The sequence below is a fragment of the Elephas maximus genome, chromosome 21 (assembly GCF_024166365.1).
Source record: "Elephas maximus indicus isolate mEleMax1 chromosome 21, mEleMax1 primary haplotype, whole genome shotgun sequence".
Lineage (NCBI taxonomy): Eukaryota > Metazoa > Chordata > Mammalia > Proboscidea > Elephantidae > Elephas > Elephas maximus.
Genome location: NC_064839.1, coordinates 25,336,944 through 25,357,195, shown reverse-complemented (window position 1 = coordinate 25,357,195; position 20,252 = coordinate 25,336,944). Strand labels below are relative to the sequence as shown.

The following is a 20,252-nucleotide window of genomic DNA, read 5'->3' as shown; positions in this document are numbered from 1 at the left end:
CAAGAAGGATACTGTTATTATCTGACAAGCTTATGAATATTATGTACTTCAGAACTTCTTAATTTTTTAAAAAGCTATAAGAAAATACTTACGAATACTCCAGTTGATTATGATCGGGAACTTGATTCTTTTCTGATTTTGGAGTAAACAGGCTTCCCTGGCTCTTCACATTCTCAGTCCTTGAAAATAAGGGATTTATTTGCTAACACCTGCAAACAGTATTTTGAGTTATGTGGATTATGGATTGGATTAGTATTTGTAAAATACTTAGAGATACGTATGAGGTTATTAAATATTTCTTAAAAGTTTATTAACATTAAGTTTATTTTACACTGAGTACAATAAATTGCTTGTTTAAAGTGACATAGCTTATGTATTTGAACCAGGTCGACTCAGTTATTTGTTTCATTCTTGGTGAAGTTTTCGTTTCAAACTGATTAACTGCTAGCTAACCTTTATGGCCTTGAACATTTCCTTACTCCTTGCTAGTTGGGTTTTGGGGAAACTTTTTACACTAGGCATTCCTAAGTGTAAAAAAAATTCTTTTCCCATGTTTTGGGTTGTTCACATCTCTGTAGTTTGGGTTATGGAGAGGTAAGTGTACCGTGTATGCACCCACTACTGTGCCATGAATAGTTTGAGAATATGCCCCTTGCCTTAAAACAGACAACTATACTAAAGGCACAGAAGTACAGGGTATTTGTCCAAAGATAAAATGCAAAAATAACCTGAAAATGTTTCTGTAGAGATGGCGGTAGTAGACCTCATCTGACTTCTTTGGGGCGGGGGGAGAGAATTAAGATCAGCACCAGCCCAAGGCTGATTCCTATGAGGCAGAGGTCACACATACCTCCCCTCTCCAATCTTTTAACCAGTTCTAACACCAGCCTTCCCTCTCATGGCACTCTCTACTTCTCTGCCGGGTTCTATGATTAGCTGCAGTGGCTACACAGAACACAGACCATACTTAAAATTATGAAGTTTATTAAGGAAGTAACAGGTTACAATTCAGGATCAAGAACAACTCAGGAGGGAACACAGGGTAAAAAGGGGGAGTGTGCTGTCACATTGTGGGGATTGCGACTAATGTCACGAAACAGTATGTATATACATTTTTGCATGAGAAATTAAAAAAAAAAAAAAAGAATGACTCAGGGTACAGTTCTTCAGTCAGGACTGCTTCTTTTCATTGTGCCCGCAGCAGACCCCTGTTGTCATAAGTGCTCAGAGGCACCCACTCCACCACGAAGCCTCTTGCCCAAAGGCCCTCAGCTCTCTTGCTCAGTAGGTCGGCAAGTCCGCTGTAGCTGCCTTGCTGTGTAGGCCAGGTAGCCCACCATGCCATCTTGGGCCAGTCTCCTGGTTTTGCTTCTACTCTTTCTCTGCTGCTGGACTCTGTGGCCCTGTTTGCTGCCGCTTCTCATTGTCTTGTGCTACCTCTAGTGTTACAGCTATCTGTCTCCTGGGCTTAGGAAGGAGGTCCTCAGCACCGGGACGCTGGTTCCAAAGGACACGCACGCTTTGCTCCTGGATCTTGAAGGTTTTGAGGTCCTCACAACTCAATTTCTGGAAGCAGCTTTTTTTAAGCCTAGTGGGATGGCAAAACTGACCCTTGGTGAATCACGGGTACCTTATTTGCATATCCCAGCCAATCTGGGCAAGAGTTTTATACACTTTATTTGCATAGTTCCACCTAATCATTTCATGGGCATTACAAGACCATGGCTAGAAGAGCCATATAAAAGCAATTCATTGCACTGCAATTTCATTTTGAATTTTTAGTCATCTCTTATCAGGCCCCAAGGACCCTGGCAACCAAAAAACGTTGGTATTATACGTTGTTGTTGTTGTTAAGTGCCATCAAGTTGGTTCTGACTTACAGTGACCCTATGTACAATAGAACAAAACACTGCCTGGTCCCATGCCATCCTCATAATCGTTACTACGTTTGAGTCCATTGTTGCAGCCACTGTGTCAGTCTGTCTCATTGAGAGTCTTCCACTTTTTGCTGACCCTCTACCCTACCCAGCATGATGTCCTCTAGGGACTTGTCCCTCCTGAAAACACGTCCAGACTGTGTGAGACGAAGTCTCACCATCCTCACTTCTAAGGAGTACTCTGGCTGTACTTCTTCCAAGATAGATTTGTTTGTTCTTCTGGCAGTCCATGGTATATTCAGTATTTTTTGCCAACACCATAATTCAAAGGCATCAGTTCCTCTTTGGTCTCACTTATTCACTGTCCAGCTATCTCATGCATATGAGGCGATTGAAAGTACCGTAGCTTGGGTCAGGATGACCTCAGTCTTCAAAGTGATATCTTTGCTTTTTAATACTTTAAAGAGGTCTTTTGCAGCAGATTTGCCCAGTGCAATACGTTGTTTGATTTCTTCTGCTTTCATGGGCATTGTCATGGATTGAATTATGTCCCCCCAAAATAAATGTCAGCTTGGTTAGGCCTTGATTCCCAATATTGTGTGGTTGTCTTCCATTTTGTGATTTTCCTATGTGTTATAATCTCTGCCTGTGGTTAAAGAGATTTCTACACTGACCCAAACCTGTTGCCGTCAAGTTGATTTCAACTCATAGCGACTATAAGACTGAGTAGAACTGCCCCATAGAGTTTCCAGGGAGCGCCTGGTGGATTCGAACTGCCGACCTTTTGGTTAGCAGCCGTAGCACTTAACCACTACGCCACCAGGAATGGGATATAACACCCTTGCTCAGGTCACATCCCTGATGCAGTGTAAAAAGAGTTTCCCTGAGGCGTGGCCTGCACCACCTTTTATCTTACAAGAGATGAAAGGGAAGCGAGCAGAGAGGGGGATCTCACACCACCAAGAAAGCAGCACCAGCAGCACAGCGTATCCTTTGTACCCGGGGTCCCTGTGCCTGAGAAGCTCCTTGAACAGGGAAAGATTGATGACAGGGACCTCCCTCCAGGACCAACAGAGAGAGAGCCTTCCCCTGGAGCCAGTGCCCTGAATTTGGACTTGTAGCTTACCAGACTGTGAGAGAATAAATTTCTCTTTGTTAAAGTGGGTACTTGTGGTATTTCTGTTATAACCAAAAAAACCAAACCGAGTGCAATCAAGTTGATTCCGACTCATAGTGACCCTATAGGACAGAGTAGAACTGCCCCATAGAGTTTCCAAGGAGTGCCTGGTGGATTCGAACTGCCGACCCTTTGGTTAGCAGCTGTAGCACTTAACCGCTATGCCACCAGGGTTTCCATTTCTGTTATAGCAGCACTAAATGACTAAGACGGACGTTGATTGTGGATCCAAGTAAAATGAAATTCTTGAATGAATTACTTGTCTTCTCCAGTGAGATGCAGGGATATGGGTCTGTTCACTGATATATCCCAAGTACCTGGCACATAGTAGGTGATCAACAAATACTTGACTGGGTGAATATGTATAGTACTTACGCATAAACAGTTACTCTGGTAGTTGTGGTAGGCACTTCACATAAGCTGTTTACTATTTCTTATCATATGATAGATTTTAATTGTGCTTGGCTTTGTGTTAACTTTGTGGATAGCCAATCTTGCGGTATTCGAATCTAGGGCCCACCCTGTAGAAGGTGGATAGAAAGGCCATTTTCTCACCAAGGCCACAATTAGCATTTGGGCGGTATGGTTCTTCATTGGTGGTACTGTTTTCCTTGCAAGATGTTTATTACATCTCTGAATCTCACTGAATGCCAGTAGCCCCCCACACATTTCAAAACGTTTTTGGAGATAATATTGCCCTCAGGTTTATTCCAGTAAATCTCTTGAGGTTCAGATTTGTTGTTCTGGTTATTTTATTTTAGATAAAATTATTGTTGGTATAAATCACCAGTCACAAACTTATTTTAATTTTACAGTAGTACATGGGAAAGAAGACTACATAGGGAAAAGGAATATTATATTTCACTGATTTTTAAGATAATTTTTCTATATTTTATCATCTCTGCAATTGGGATGTGACTTATCTGTCATAAGAAAGCATTGTGTTAGAAAAAATGCTGTAAATTAAACTTTCTTAGTGATATGTATGTAGCCCCTGGGTGGTACAAATGGTTAACATGCTCAGCTGCTAACCAGAAGGTTGAAGGTTTGAGTCTACTGGGAGATGCCTCAGAAGAAAGGCCTGGCAATCTAATTCTGAAAATTAGCCATTGAGCATCCTATGGAGCACAGTTCTATTCTGACACATGGTGTTGCCATGAGTCAGACTGGTTTTTTAGAGATAGGTTAAATGCCGTTCACAATTAAAATTGTTGTCTTAAATTTGAAATGTGTATGCTTTTCAGACAAAATAGTAATAGCTAAACGTATTGTCTTTTAAATTGTAGGTTGTGAATTTAGGGGGTAACACCAGCATTAAAAAGGGCGTATAGTAGGAAATCAGGGTACATTACTCATAGTTTCATGGAATTTGTTTCAGGTATAAGAGTGACTACTGTGTAGCAATGTATAATGTACTTTACGTTGTAGGTCTTGTGTGACTAATTTTGTCACTGGCTCAGGAAGCCATATTAGCATTATTGTGGGCAGAGTTTTAGTTGGGGAAGTAATAAGGATGTTAATGAAGGTGACTTTAAAGACAGCCAACTTAAAATGGAGACTGTAGAAAATTATCCCTATCTTTTCTCATGGTTAGTGAAGAAGGAAGAAATTTCCCAAACTTTATTGACTACATTGTGTTTAATCTCTTAAAAAGCTTATTCGAAGAGCCCTCAATGCTGGGTGCTTGATTGGGGAGTATCGATGAGGAAGAGATACTGAATAAACTCAAGGTATCCCTGGGAACTGATGAAAAGGATAATACACATAGAACAACAGTGAACAGTGGGATTATATTTTATAGTGTGTCATGCATACTGAAGGAGGGGGGTAAAGGGATAGAAGATGACGTGGGTTGTGTGGCTTTGGAGGGGATGGGGCTTGAGCTAAAGTCCGGACCTCGTTACTTGATGCTTTTGTCCCCTTCCTTTAGAGAGATTTAGTCTCTTCTATTTTCCTTATGCTCCCGTCTGTTATCCTCCAAAGACTGCGTTCCTTCCTAAAGACCATCAGTGATCTCCTAACTGCCGATTCTGATGACTTATAATCATTTCTTTGTCCTTCTTTTACACTGCCAACTATATTTTCTTCTTTAAATCACTACCCTGTGGTTTCCCTAATCTATAGATGTATTAGTTATCAATTAAACCTCATTGCCATTGAGTTGATTCTAACTCATAGCGATTCTGTAGGACGGAATAGAACTGCCCGATAGGGTTTCCAAGACTATAAATCTTTACAGACGCAGACTGCTACAACTTTCTCCTGTGGAGCGGCTGGTGGGTTTGAACTGCTTACCTTTTGTTTAGCAGCTGAGTGCTTAACCAGTGTGCCACTAGGGCTCCTTCCGTACTTATCAATTGCTGAGTGATGAATTACCCCCAAAGTTAACTGCTTAAAACAAAGAACATTTATTACTTCAAGGTACAGCTCAGCTGGGTGCCTCTTACTTGGGGTCTCTTACAAAGCTGCAATTGAAGTATTCCTAGGCTATAGATCTTCCAAGCTCTCTCACGTGGCTGTTGGCAGGTGTCATATCCTTGCTGGCTGTTGGTCAGGAGACATCAGTTCCGTGCCGCATGTGCCCATTCCATAGGACTACTCACAACATGGCAGCTTGCTTCCCCTACAGTGCAGGCTCCGAGGAAGAGAGATGAACAAGATAGAAGTCAGTGTTTTTGTAACTTAATTTTGGAGACGACTTCTATCACTTTTGGCATATTTTATTCTTATGAAGCCAGTCATTACATCCAGCCCACCTTCAGCAATATTTATATAAGGTATAAATATTTGGCAGGGATCGTTGGGGGCCGTTTTAGAGGGTACCTATCCCAGTGGACATTTCCCAAAGATCTGTCCTTGAATCTTAGGGATGCAGTCTATTCCTGGATTTCACCTATTACCATCCTGCAAAGGACTCTTCTTGGCTAGTGTTATACACTCTAGTAGATTTTCATTTCTGGCCACTTCTCATTTTCCTTCCTGGATTCCTTCTTTTCTAGCCGCTCTGGAATGCTGAGCTTCCTCAGGACTCTATCTAGGTCCTCTCATTCTTCAGTTTTCTCATCTATATGTTGATGACTCCCAGATCTATATTTGCAGCCCACACTTGCTGGATTTCAGGTAGTAAATCCAACTGCCCAACAGATTCCTTCTGTGTACGTCACTCTAGACATGTCCCAAAATTGAGTTTCTGTTTTTCTTTCTTGCAGTTAAAACTTGTTCTTCCTCAGTTGTTTCATGTCAGGTGTAAATGGAACACCAGAAACTCAGGTGCATGAGCCAGTCTGGAAATGTATTGGACTCCTCCCCTCATTCTTCACACAGCTGCAGCGTCCTTGCAATTCTTTCCTGGATGCATTCATTCTTCTTTCACTCTTGACATTTTAAGTTTTCCTGCAACTTACTCTTTCCTTTCTTAATTTTACACTCTGTAAAAAGATATCTAAAAATGTTTACCTGATCATTCTCATGGTATTAAGTAAAGCAGGCTAGAGTTACAAAGAACAAGCCCATGATTTGGCTGCCTTCTTTGTAGTGATTGAGGAACCCTGTGATCTACCCTCCTGTAGGTTTTTATTCAGCTAGTAGATGGTGAAAGAACCAGAGGATCACAAGTAGAAGGTTTTATGGGCCAGGTCTGAAAGTGTCATGTATCATTTTTGACCAATATGTATGGACTAGAGCCTCCTCTAATTACCACACCTAACTGTAAAAGAGGCTGGGAAATGTAGTCTGGCTGTTTATCCAGGAAAAAGAGGAACAGATTTGGTGAGCATGTAGTCATTCTCTGCCACACACGTATCCCCTAAAAACACCAAAACCAATTCATATGCCTTACAGGATTGCTTTTGTGATAAAACTCAAAATTCTGAAGTGGGTTCTGGAAGTACTGGAATGGAAGTCCACAAATTAGATTCTAATTACCTCCAGACAGCATTTCATCGTGGCCACTAAGTGAGTGTGTCCGGCATCCCCAAGACCGCCCCCAGGTTTGATAATATGCTAGAGGGTCCACTGGACCTGGCGTATTGTTGTACTCACGCCCATGACTTAGTGCAGGCAGTCCTAGATTATGAACGTCTGTCCTTCTGACAGCTCATACTTCAGAATGGACTGCCGTAATAAGTGTCATACAGTGGTTCGTAATACCGCGCACACACACTACTTTCTGATGCCCATGAATGAAAACCTTGCATGGTTTGGAAGTGTTTCTTAAGTGTTTTATGTGCATAGAAGCCAAACGGAAGCCCATTGGTGTCAAGTTGATTCTGACTCATAGCGACCCTATGGAAAGGTACCCAAGAAAACCAAACCTACTGCTGACTCATAGCGACCCCATAGGGTTTGCAAGGCTGTAAATCTCTATAGAAGCAGACTGCCACATCTTTCTCCCACAGAGTGGCCGGTGGTTTCAAACTGACAACCTTTCCATTGGCAGTCAGTTGCTCTAACCACTGTACCACCAGAGCTCCTTATAGAAAGGTACAAATATATACTATATAATAAGACCAGAGATTTGACTGACCAACGCTAAATAAGAACTGTATGTGCCTGCTCCAACTTACTTACAAATTCAACTTAAAGACAAACTTAGGAACTGATCTCGATTTTGTTTGTAACCCGGGGAATGCCTGTTATAGCAAAAGGATGCAAAGCAAAATCAGCGAAAGGAAAACGTACCTGGGACCAAGTCCGGAGGAAACGAAGCACAAGCTTCTAAGAGTCTGCTCACAGTGGAGTCACATGTGACACATTTAATTCCTCCAGCAACAAATCACAACACATGTGAAATTATATGTGTTTCAAAATTGGAAGTTGGGATATGATCAGCTTGATAGTTTGGGGTCTGACCTATTTGGCTTCTTAAAGTATATTTAAACCTAGCACAAGCTAGATAGGTGATACTAAGAAGATTGTTAGCATCAGTGCTGTGTTGTAGTTGTTGGGTGCTGTCCACTTGCTTCCAACTCAGTAGTGACCCTGTGTACAACAGAATGAAACACTGCCCCATCCTGTGCCATCCTCACAATTGTGGTTGTGCTTGAGCCTGTTGTTGCAGCCACTGTGTCAGTCCATCTCCTTGAGGGTCTGCCTTGTTTTTGCTGACCCTCCGCTTTACCAAGCACGATGTCCTTCTCCAGGAACTGATTCCTCCTGATAACATGTCCAAAGTATGTGAATTAATAGGAGGGGCACTTTTAGCAGGTGATACTTGTATCGTTATTATTGTTAATTGCTGTCTTGTCAGCTCCGACTCATGGTGACCCATATACCACAGAATGAAACATTGCCTGGCCCTGCTTCATCTTCAGGATCATTAGTATGCTCGAGTTCATTATTGCAGCCACTGTGTATTTTAAGTGCCTTCCCACCTGGGAGGCTCATCTTCCAGGACTATATCAGGCAATATTCTTCTCTGGGTTTTCATTGGCTAATTTTTAAAAGTAGGTCACCAAGCATTATTCCTAGTCTTAGTCTGGAAGCTCCGCTGAAACCTGTTGGCTATGGGTGACCCTGCTGGTATTTGAAATACTGGTGGCATAGCTTCCAGTATCATAGCAACATGTAAGCCACCACAGCATGAGACAAACTGACAGATGAGTAAACTGGAAGAGATTTTGAGGGGATCACTGTTGGGGCATTTTAATAATCCTGACAGTATAAGGAATTAGATCATAGTGAATTTTTCCAATTTAAAATTTTTCTTCAAAATGTAATGAACTTGTTTCTTTAATCAGCTTTATGTTAGATTTTATGCTCGAAAGGTAACATACAGTTCTGATGAAGACTTTAATAATGATCTCTTTACATTTTTGACAGTCATCAAAGAGAAATGTTTGCATAAATGAGTATGTGATTATTTAAAACAATTTTTAATAGCCAGTTTTTTTAATTGAAATATTTAAAGGGTAAAGGCTCTTTTAACAATGTAATACTGATTTTTTTTGATAATGCAAATGTATTTTGAGTTCAGCTTTTAAAATAATTGAAAATAGTGAAACTTTAATTTGCAGAATTTGTATGCATTGCAGCTATCTTGGATGCTTACTAAAACAGAAGACAAGCAATTAGGATCTTTTTTTTTATGCTTTAGGTGAAGGTTTACAGTGCAAATCAGTTTCTAATTAAACAATTAATACACATATTGTTTTGTGACATTGGTTCAAGCAATTAGGGTCTTAGTTGCCCCTATCAGGAGCAACTCTTCCATTCAGCTTGCCCATCTTCTTACTCTGGACCAGCCAGTCACATCTTGATGGGCCTGGCCATGCTCCCTGCTAGATGGACAGCGGCTTACTTTTTAGCCAGCTGCTCAAGCAGATGTCAGGTGATAAAGCATCTCTTTGGCTGTGCTTGTAGTGGATGCCTCCTTCTGTTCTCCTGAGGGGATGTTATCAGAGGGCAGACTGGTTTAGGCTACCCTCTGGAGTCTCTCTGCCTTGAGGGCTTAGCAGATCATTATCTCTGCTGTACCTCTTACCCATTTTACCAGCTGTACTCCAGTCAGTTACTCCTGGGGAACCCATGCATATCAGCTCAGCCGTGCTTCACAGGGATTTCAGTGGCTGATATTTTGTAAGTAGATTGCTAGCTTTTTTCCCCCGCCCCGAGGCAATTCTAGATGGACTTAGAACCTCCGACTTTTCACAAGAGCAGGCTAGTCATTTACACCATCCAGAGACTTTCTTAACCATTCAAGAATACCCGTTTGGGAAAGCGACCACCTATCTGAGGCCGAGTTTCACAAGTCAAAACAAATAAGTTTTGTCATTTGTTGAAGGTCATCTAGATAGTGTTATTTGTAGTAGGCCGCCTGTGGTTTTAAATATTGGAGTATTTTTTAAATTGCTACTTATTTTAAGCTTTTTAAAATAATTTTTATTGCGCTTTAAGTGAAAGTTTACAAACCAAGTCAGTCTCTCACATAAAAACCTATATACACCTTGAGACAGCCCGCTCTCTCCACTCTTCTCGTGTCCATTCTGCCAGCTTCTAACCCCCTCCACCCTCTCATCTCCCCTCCAGGCAGGAGATGCCAGCATAGCCTCAAGTGTCCACCTGATCCAAGAAGTTCACTCCTCACCAGCATCCGTCTCCAACCCGTTATCCAGTCCAATCATGTCTGAAGAGTTGGCTTCGGGAATAGTTCCTCTCCTGGGCCAACAGAAGGTCTGGGGGCCATGACCACCGGGGTCCTTCCAGTCTCAGTCAGACCGTTAAGTCTGGTCTTTTTATGAGAATTTGGGGTCTGCATCCCCGTGCTTTCCTGCTCCCTCAGGGGTTCTCTGTTGTGTTCCCTGTCAGGGCAGTCAGCGGTTGTAGCCGGGCACCACCTAGTTCTTCTGGTCAACAACTAACATTTTGCCGTATTTTTTCTAGTAGTATTTTGCTGAACTGTTTGGTCCCAAATGTTTCAGCATGCATCTCTTAAAAAAAATAAAGCTTTTTTGTATAACAGTAATATACCCAAGAAAATGAAATACTTCTGTAATGTGTAATATCCAAACAATTTTCGAACTTAAATCAGTTACCTCAAGAATGTCTTTGATTAGGGTTCACAAATTACTTTTTCTTTGAAATTTTGCAATCTAGAACAGACCTCCCACTTTTTTTCCTTCATGCTCACATTTCGATGAGCTCAGGGCAGTGGTCTTTGTATATTGGTCCAACACTTTGATTAGTATGATAGGTTCCTCGTGTGTATTTAAATTTGTTCCTTGAACCCCATATTTTCTGTAAATTGATAAAGTGTGGAAGTATGTTTAGGTTCAAGTTCAAGATTTTTGGCCAGAATACTTTGTAAGAGATACGTATTTCATATTGCTTCAGTAGGCATATATGTTAGGTTGTCCTATTAGTGATAACCGTGATCTCTTGGTTAAAGGTAGTGACTGCCAGATCTTTTTGTAAAAGGAACGTTTTCCCCTTTGCAATAAGTAGGTAGTCTGTTGGGTAATACTTTGGCTTTATGCAGATTTTCCAACAACCTTTCACCTGAGCATGTTTTCCACTGTTGGTTATTCTTGGTTGAATCCGTTTTTACATGGTGGGTTAGGGGTGTTAGAAAATAGTAGTTTTCTTTTCAAATAATTTCTACATTAGCTTTTCCCTAAGGAGCTTTTCTTCTTTCTCTTTTTTAAAATGTAACCATGGACCCAGGGATTCATTGTGTTATAGTTATAGTCTCTTTTTTTTTACATTATAAGTTATTAGAAAGAACTTCTACCTGTAGTGTCTTACTGAAATTGCAAATTAAATAACACATTATCATTTAAATCTTTTATTTATGTTAGAATGTTTAACTGTTTGGAATTGTTTTTTTCATCTGGATATGTGTGAAGAGTTTTGAATATAGAAATGTACTTGTGGCTGCAAATAGTAAACTTGATCAGAGGCATGCATTCAAATGATATATTCGTGATTAATTAAGAATGTAGACTATACCAATTGGTAATAGTAACGTAACCAAATTATTCTCACATTTTGCCCCCCTCACATATTCTTAAATGATGCTGTGGTTTAGGCAGATAATAGAAACAGTGGTCATAAGTTGCTTTTTGGTGCTCAAATTGACAAAAAATAAACATTGAGAGTTCCTTTCACTGGCTTTTGTGACCTTTTGACATATCCTCCTTTGATTTTGAGTGTTTCCTTGTGTATTATCACAGGATGACCAGATTTCTTTGTATTTTCATTGCACCAAACCCCTGGGATCAATCATTTCTCCAAGGAACCTTAGTTCTTTCTAGTATTTAGAAAGATCCAGGATCTAGATGAGCTTGTTGTCACTGTTTCTAGGCTATTTCATTAGACCAAATTAGGTGTTTTTTTTTTTTTACGTTTTTTTGCTTACCACATTTCTCTGTACTGGAAATCTAGATTCCTACTAATACTTTTTTTTGCTTTATCCAACAATATATTAAAAATAGTTTAAAAATTACAAGAAAATACAGCTAACAGTAAACCTACTGAGTCAAACTTAAAATTCTTTGAGTTCTTTGTACTTAAAAATACATCCCACTAAGGATATCCAAAGTAATGTGTTCAGAAGTTACTTGAAATAATTTTTTATGTTGTCAGTTTGATATCCAGGTTCATTTGTTTGTGTTCAGCTTTAGTCTTTTTTCCTTGTTTGATCTAATTTAAAATTTTCTAACGTGTAAAATATATACATGATTCAAAGATTAAAATCATATAAAAGGTATAATATGAATTTCTGTTCCTGTTTCTGTTCCTTCTGCCTCCTTCTCATTTACTCTGTTACAAACCAAACCACACCCAACCCGTTGCCGTCGAGTCAAGTCCAACTCATAGCGAACCCTATAGGATAGGGTAGAACTGCCCTATAGAGTTTCCAAAGAGCGCCTGGTGGATTTGAACTGCCAGCCCTTGGTTAGCAGCCACGGGACTTAACCAGTACACCTCCAGAATTTCCTACTCTCTTATAGGTAACCATTTTTCATTAGTTTATTTTTTCTGTGTATACTTGCAAAAAAAGCAGGTGTGTTTGTAGGTATATGTGCGGATGTACAAACAAAAAGCATATACACAAACAAAAAGCCTAAAAGGTAGCCTACTATATATATTCACATACGCACATACTGTCCAGGGTATTTATTCACCAGTCCCCTACTCATGGCCATTCTTTTGCAGTGACAAATATTGCTGCAATGAATAGCATTTTCATACGTTACAGGTTTGGAAGTGTTTTCCAGTTAGAATTCTAGAAAGATTCCTTTTTAAATGGAATCTTTTTTTGAGTTATTATTGCATAGAACATTTTTTGTTGTGCTTTAGATGAAGGTTTACAGAGGACATTAGTTGCTCATTAATTAATTACACATATTGTTTTGTGACATTGGTTGCCAACTCTATGACATGTCAGCACTCTCCACTTCTCTTGGGTTCCCTATTTCCATTCGTCCAGGTTTCCTGTCCCCTCCTGCCTTCTTGTCATTGCCCCTGAGCTTATGTGCCCATTTAGTTCCGCATACATGGTTGAGCTGTGGGTATTTTTGTTTGTTTTATGGACCTGTCTAATCTTTGGATGAAGGCTAAACCTCAGGAGTGACTTCATTACTAAGGTAAAAGGGTGTCTGGGGGCCATAGTCTCGGGGTTTCTCCAGTCCCTGTTAGATCGGTAAGTCTGGTCTTTCTGTGAGTTTGAATTTTGTTTTACATTTTTCTGTAGCTCTGTCCAGAACCCTCTGTTGTGATCCCTGTCAGAGCAGTCAGTGGTGGTAGCTGGGTACCATCTAGTTGTGCTGGACTCAGTCTGGTGATAATTGTGTCCGTTAGTCCTTTGGACTAAACTTTCCCTTGTCTCTTTGGTTTTCTTCATTCTCCTTTGCACCAGACGGGGTGGGACCCGTCGAGTATCTTAGATGGCTGCTCACAGGCTTTTAAGACCCCAGACGCTACTCACCAAAGTAGGAGGTAAAACATTTTCTTTATAAACTGTGTTATGCCAGTTGAGCTAGATGTCCCTACACACCATGGTCCCCAGTCCTCAGCCCAGTAATTTGATCCTTCCGGGAGTTTGGATGTGTCTATGGAGCTTCTGGTGGCATAGTGGTTAAGAGCTACAGCTACTAACTGAAAGGTCAGCAGTTTGAATCTACCAGGTGCTTGTTGGAAACCCTGTGGGGCAGTTATACTCTGTCCAGTAGGGTTGCTATGAGTCAAAATCAACTAAAGAGCAATGGGTTCGGTTTGTTTTTTTTGTGGCGGTTCCATGACCTTGCCTTGATTGGGTGGTGCTGACTTCTCCAGTATTGTGTACTGTCTTACCCTTCACCAAAGTTAATGCTTAATTATTGCCTAGTTAGTGTTTTTCCTCCCCCTCCCTTGCAACCAACCATCAAAGATTGTTTCTGTATGTAAACCTTTTCATGAGTTTTTACAATAGTAGTCTCATGAGTGGAATTGCTGGATCATATGGTATTTCTATTTCTAGCTTTTTAATGAAGCACCACATGGTTTTCCAAAATGGTTGTACCCACCAGCTGTGTGTAAAAGTTCCAATATCCCAGAAGCCTCTCCAGTGTTTCTTATTTTCTGTTTTTAATTGCCAGTAATGTGGGGTGAGATGGTATCTCATAGTAGTTTTGATTTGCATTTCCGTAATGGGTAGTGATCATGAGCATTTCCTCATGTGTGTGTTTGCCATGTGAATGTCGTCTTTGGTGAAGTGTCTGCTCATATTCTTTGCCCCCCCCCCCTTTTTTTTTAATTGGATTGTCATTTTGTTGTAGAGGTGTTGGATTTTCCTGTAGATTTTAGAGATTAGACCTTGTCTGATTTATCATAGCCAATTTCTTTTTTCCCAGTCTGTAGGTTCTCTTTTTACTCTTTTGGTGACATCTTTTGATGAGCATAAGTGTTTAATTTTTGATTAAAATTGTTAAGATTCCAGTTATCGAGCTTATCTTCTGGTGTTTGTTTATTATTAGTTATGGTTTGTATCCTATTTATGCAGTATATTAGGGCCTCTGGCATTGACCCTATTTTTTTTTCTATGATCTTTATCATTTTTGGTTTTATATTTAGGTCTTTGATCCATTTTGAATTAGATTTTGTGTACGGTGTTAGGTATGGGTCCTGTTTCATTTTTTTACAGATGGATATCTGGTTTTACCAGCACCATTTGTTAAAAAGACTGTCTTCCCCATTTAGTAGGCTTTGGGCCTTTGTAGGTAGATGGATTTACATCTGGGTTTTCCATTCTGTTCTGTTGGCCCGTGTGTCTGTCGTTGTACCAGTGCCGGGCTGATTTGACTACTGTAGATGTATAGTAGGTTCTGAGATCAGGTAGTGGTAGTGTGAGGCCTCCTACTTTCTTCTTCTTCAGTAAAACCAAACCAAACCCATTGCCATCGAGTCAATTCTGACTCATAGTGACCCTATAGGACAGAAGAGAACTGCCCCGTAGGGTTTCTAGCGTGAATTCGATGGCCAACCTTTTGATAAGCAGCCTGAGCTGTTAACCACTGTGCTTTTCAATAGTAGCTTACTTATCCAGGGCCTTTTAAGTGGAATTTTAAGTGAAAATCTTGTCTCTGTGTAGCTACTATAAACTAAGACCTTATTTTCTGTGCACTTACAAACAGAAGTATTTATTAGTCTGTTTTTTAATAGAAATAGGATCATGCAATTCAAAGTTTTGCAACTTTTCACTCAGTATCATTTATTTGCTTTACCCAACAGTGTATAGAAAACAGTTTATATGTATTCTTTTATGTTAACACTTGACAAGACAAATGTAAATGACAGCTGCTTGGTATTCCATGGAATGGATGTACAATAAGCAAATTTGTAATACTGTGTAATGTTTTTCTGATAAAATATTAAACAATTTTATATAAATTGTTGTTGTTGTTAGGTGCCATCGAGTCGGCTCACGGCGACCCTACGCACAACAGAACGAAACACTGCCCAGTCCTGTGCCATCCTTACAATTGTTGTTATGCTTGAGCTCATTGTTGCAGCTGCTGCGTCAATCCACCTTGTTGAGGGTCTTCCTCTTTTCTGCTGACCCTGTACTCTGCCAAGCATGATGTCCTTCTCCAGGGACTCATCCCTCCTGACAACATGTCCAAAGTATGTAAGACGCAGTCTCGCCATCCTTGCCTCTAAGGAGCATTCTGGCCCCACTTCTTCCAAGACAGATTTGTTCGTTCTTTTGGTAGTCCGTGGTATATTCAATATTCTTCCCCAACACCACAATTCAAAGGCGTCAGCTCTTCTTTGGTCATCCTTATTCATTGTCCAGCTTTCACATGCATATGATGTGATTGAAAATACCATGGCCTGGGTCAGGTGCACCTTAGTCTTCAGGGTGACATCTTTGCTCTTCGACACTTTGAAGAGGTCCTTTGCAGCAGATTTGCCCACTGCAACGCGTCTTTTGATTTCTTGACTGCTGCTTCCATGGCTGTTGATTGTGGATCCAAGTGAAATGAAATCCTTGACAACTTCAATCTTTTCTCCGTTTATCATGATGTTGCTCATTGGTCCAGTTGTGAGGATTTTTGTTTTCTCTATGTTGAGGCGTAATCCGTAGTGAAGGCTGTGGTCTTTGATCTTCATTAGTAAGTGCTTCAAGTCCTCTTCACTTTCAGCAAGCAAGGTTGTGTCATCTGCATAACGCAGGTTATTAATGAGTTTTCCTCCAATCATGATGCCCCGTTCTTCTTCATATAGTCCAGCTTCTTGTATTATTTGTTCAGCATACAGATTAAATAGGTATGGTGAAAGAATACAAGCCTGACACACACCTTTCCTGACTTTAAACCAATCAGTATCCCTTTGTTCGGTCCGAACAACTGCCTCTTGATCCATGTAAAGGTTCCTCATGAGCACAATTAAGTGTTCTGGAATTCCCATTCTTTGCAGTGTTATCCATAGTTTGTTATGATCCACACAGTCAAATGCCTTTGCACAGTCAATAAAACACAGGTAAACATCCTTCTGGTATTCTCTGCTTTCAGCCAGGATCCATCTGACACCAGCAATGATATCCCTGGTTCCACGTCCTCTTCTGAAACCGGCCTGAATTTCTGGCAGTTCCCTGTCAATATACTGCTGCAGCCGTTTTTGAATGATCTTCAGCAAAATTTTGCTTGCGTGTGATATTAATGATATTGTTCTGTAATTTCCATATTCAGTTGGATCACTTTCCTTGGGAATAGGCATAAATATGGATCTCCTCCAATCAGTTGGCTAGGAAGCTATCTTCCATGTTTCTTGGCATAGACAAGTGAGCACCTCCAGCACTGCATCTGTTTGTTGAAACATCTCAGTTGATATTCCATCAATTCCTGGAGCTTTGTTTTTCGCCAATGCCTTCAGAGCAGCTTGGACTTCTTCCTTCAGTACCATCGGTTCCTGATCATATGCCACGTCTTGAAATGGTTGAATATCAACTAATTCTTTTTGGTATAATGACTCTGTGTATTCCTTCCATCTTCTTTTGATGCTTTCTGTGTCATTTAATATTTTCCCCATAGAATCCTTCACTATTGCAACTTGAGGCTTGAATTTTTTCTTCAGTTCTTTCAGCTTGAGAAATGCCGAGCGTGTTCTTCCCTTTTGGTTTTCCATCTCCAGCTCTTTGCACATGTCATTAGAATACTTTGTCTTCTCGAGAGGCCCTTTGAAATCTTCTGTTCAGTTCTTTTACTTTATCAATTCTTCTTTTGCTTTAGCTGCTCGATGCTCAAGAACAAGTTTCAGAGTCTCCTCTGACATCCATCTTGGTCTTTTCTTTCTTTCCTGTCTTTTCAGTGACCTCTTGCTTTTTTCGTGGATGATGTCCTTGATGTCATTCCACAGCTTGTCTGGTCTTTGGTCACTGGTGTTCAGTGCATCAAATCTATTCTTCAGATGGTCTCTAAATTCAGGTGGGATATACTCAATCATATTTTGGCTCTCATGGACTTGCTCTGATTTTCTTCAGTTTCAGCTTGAACTTGCGTATGAACAATTGATGGTCTGTTCCACAGTTGGCCCCTGGCCTTCTTCTGACTGATGATATTGAGCTTTTCCATCGTCTCTTTCCACAGATGTAGTCAATTTGATTTCTGTGTGTTCCATCTGGTGAGGTCCATGTGTACAGTCGCCATTTATGTTGGTGAAAGAAGGTATTTGCAATGAAGAAGTTGTTGGTCTTTCAGAATTCTATCATTTGATCTCTGGCATTGTTTCTATCACCAAGGCCATATTTTCCAACTACTGATCTTCTTTTTTTCCAACTTTGCATTCCTATCGCCAGTAATTATCAATGCATCTTGATTGCATGTTCAGTCAATTTCAGACTGACTGTAGCAGCTGATAAAAATCTTCTATTTCTTCATCTTTGGCCCTAGTGGTTGGTGGGTAAATTTGAATAATAGTCGTATTAACTGGTCTTCCTTGTAGGCGTGTGGATATTATCCTATCACTGACAGTGTACTTCAGGATAGATTTTGAAACGTTCTTTCTGACGATGAATGCAACACCATTCCTCTTCAAGTTGTCATTCCCAGCATAGTAGACTATATGATTGTCCAATTGAAAATGGCCAATACCAGTCCATTTCACCTCACTAATGCCTAGGATACCGATGTTTATGCGTTCCATTTCATTTTTGACGATTTCCAATTTTCCTAGCTTCATACTTCGTACGTTCCAGGTTCGGATTATTAATGGATGTCTCTAGCTGTTTCTTCTCGTTTTGAGTCATGCCACATCAGCAAGTGAAGGTCCCGAAAGCTTTACTCCATCCACGTCATTAAGGTTGACTCTACTTTGAGGAGGCAGCTCTTCCCCAGTCATCTTTTGAGTGCCTTCCAACCTGGGGGGCTCATCTTCCAGCACTATAGCAGACAGTGTTCCGCTGCTATTCATAAGGTTTTCACTGGCTAACACTTTTCAGAATTAGACTGCTGGGTCCTTCCTTCTTCTTCGTCTGTCTTAGTCTGGAAGCTCAGCTGAAACCTGTCCTCCATGGGTGACCCTGCTGGTATCTGAATACCGGTGGCGTAGCTTCCAGCATCACAGCAACGCACAAGCCCCCACGGTACGACAAACTGACAGACACGTGGGGGTTATATAAATAGTACCTAGTTTTTCTATATGCTGTTTTATAATCTTTTTTACTCTGCAGCATACAGTAGATTTTTATGCCAAAACTCCACTTTTAAATGTCTGTTTAGCATGCCGGTTGGGGTTTTGTTCATGTATGTAGACAGTCCATATATTGATGGATATCTAGATTGTTCCCAGTATCTTACTATTAGGGAAAATACTGAGAGCACCCTATAGAAATCTTTTTTTTCCACAGTTGTTATTACAGCCACATCCTTGATAAGAGTTTTTTTTTGAACGCTATATGTCGTTGACCTTCTGTTTGAACTGTAACACATCATGGTTAAATTGAGAAGTGTTAGAAAATAACTGTAGTAGAGTAATTGCTTGGACGGACTTTAGCCTTTTTATTGCAGGATTGTCATGGTTATCTCACTTGTTCCTTTACAATTCCACTCTTGTGATCCCAGTGGCAACACAAGGCATGACAGATCCTCTGGGGTTTTGAGAGAGGGATGCATATGTATGTTTTTAATAATAAAGGTAAGGAGGCCTGTTGAAGTAGCACAAATTCAGCACATGAGGACTTCCCAAACAGGTGTTGAATGATCTTCCAAGGAATTCTGAATTCCAAAAATACAACTGATATTTTAGTTTTTATTAACTTCTATTGAGCTTCAAGTGAACGTTTACAAATCAAGTCAGTCTGTCACATATAAGTTTATATGCACCTTACTCCGTACTCCCAATTGCTCTCCCCCTAATGAGTTAGCCCTTCCAGTCTCTCCTTTCATGAAAATTTTGTCAGCTTCTAACTCTCTCTATCCTCCCATCCCCCCTCCAGACAGGAGAGGCCAACACAGTCTCAAGTGTCCACCTGATATAATTAGCTCACTCTTCATCAGCATCTCTCTCCTACCCACTGTCCAGTCCCTTTCATGTCTGATGAGTTGTCTTCGGGAATGGTTCCTGTCCTGGGCCAACAGAAGGTTTGGGGACCATGTCCGCCGGGATTCCTCTAGTCTCAGTCAGACCATTAAGTATGGTCTTTTTGTGAGAATTTGGGGTCTGCATCCCACTGATCTCCTGCTCCCTCAGGGGTTCTCTGTTGTGCTCCCTGTCAGGGCAGTCATGGGTTGTGGCCGGGCACCATCTAGTTCTTCTGGTCTCAGGATGATGTAGGTTTCTGGTTCATGTGGCCCTTTCTGTCTCTTGGGCTCTTAGTTATCGTGTGACCTTGGTGTTCTTCATTCTCCTTTGATCCATGTGGGTTGAGACCAATTGATGCATCTTAGATGGCTGCTTGTTATTTTAGTATTTTTGAATTATTATCCGCCTTTCAATCAGCCATTCAGATACGTAAAACATGCATCCTAATGTATAACTTTAAGACCAAGCTATCAGATTCTGAAGCAATATATAAGGAGTAAAGTGAATAAATGGATTATTGTACATAGATTGTCGACAGTGTGGAAAGAGGCACTTTAAATGTGGAATGAGTATTTCTTTCCACAAACCCTAATTTTAACTGTAAGTACAGTACTTTCCTGCTATTTCCAAAGAGTAAAATAGAAATCTCAAATATTATAGATTGCCTTGTTAAAATAAAATCTTTTGGGAAGGGTTATTTT

General features: G+C 40.5%; 1 protein-coding gene across 7 annotated transcripts in view; it reads left to right on the top strand.

The window, feature by feature from the left end:
* The window catches only part of CNOT1 (CCR4-NOT transcription complex subunit 1), a 119,973-nt gene that overhangs the window by 5,888 nt on the left and 93,833 nt on the right, over positions 1-20,252 (top strand). The window lies entirely within an intron of this gene.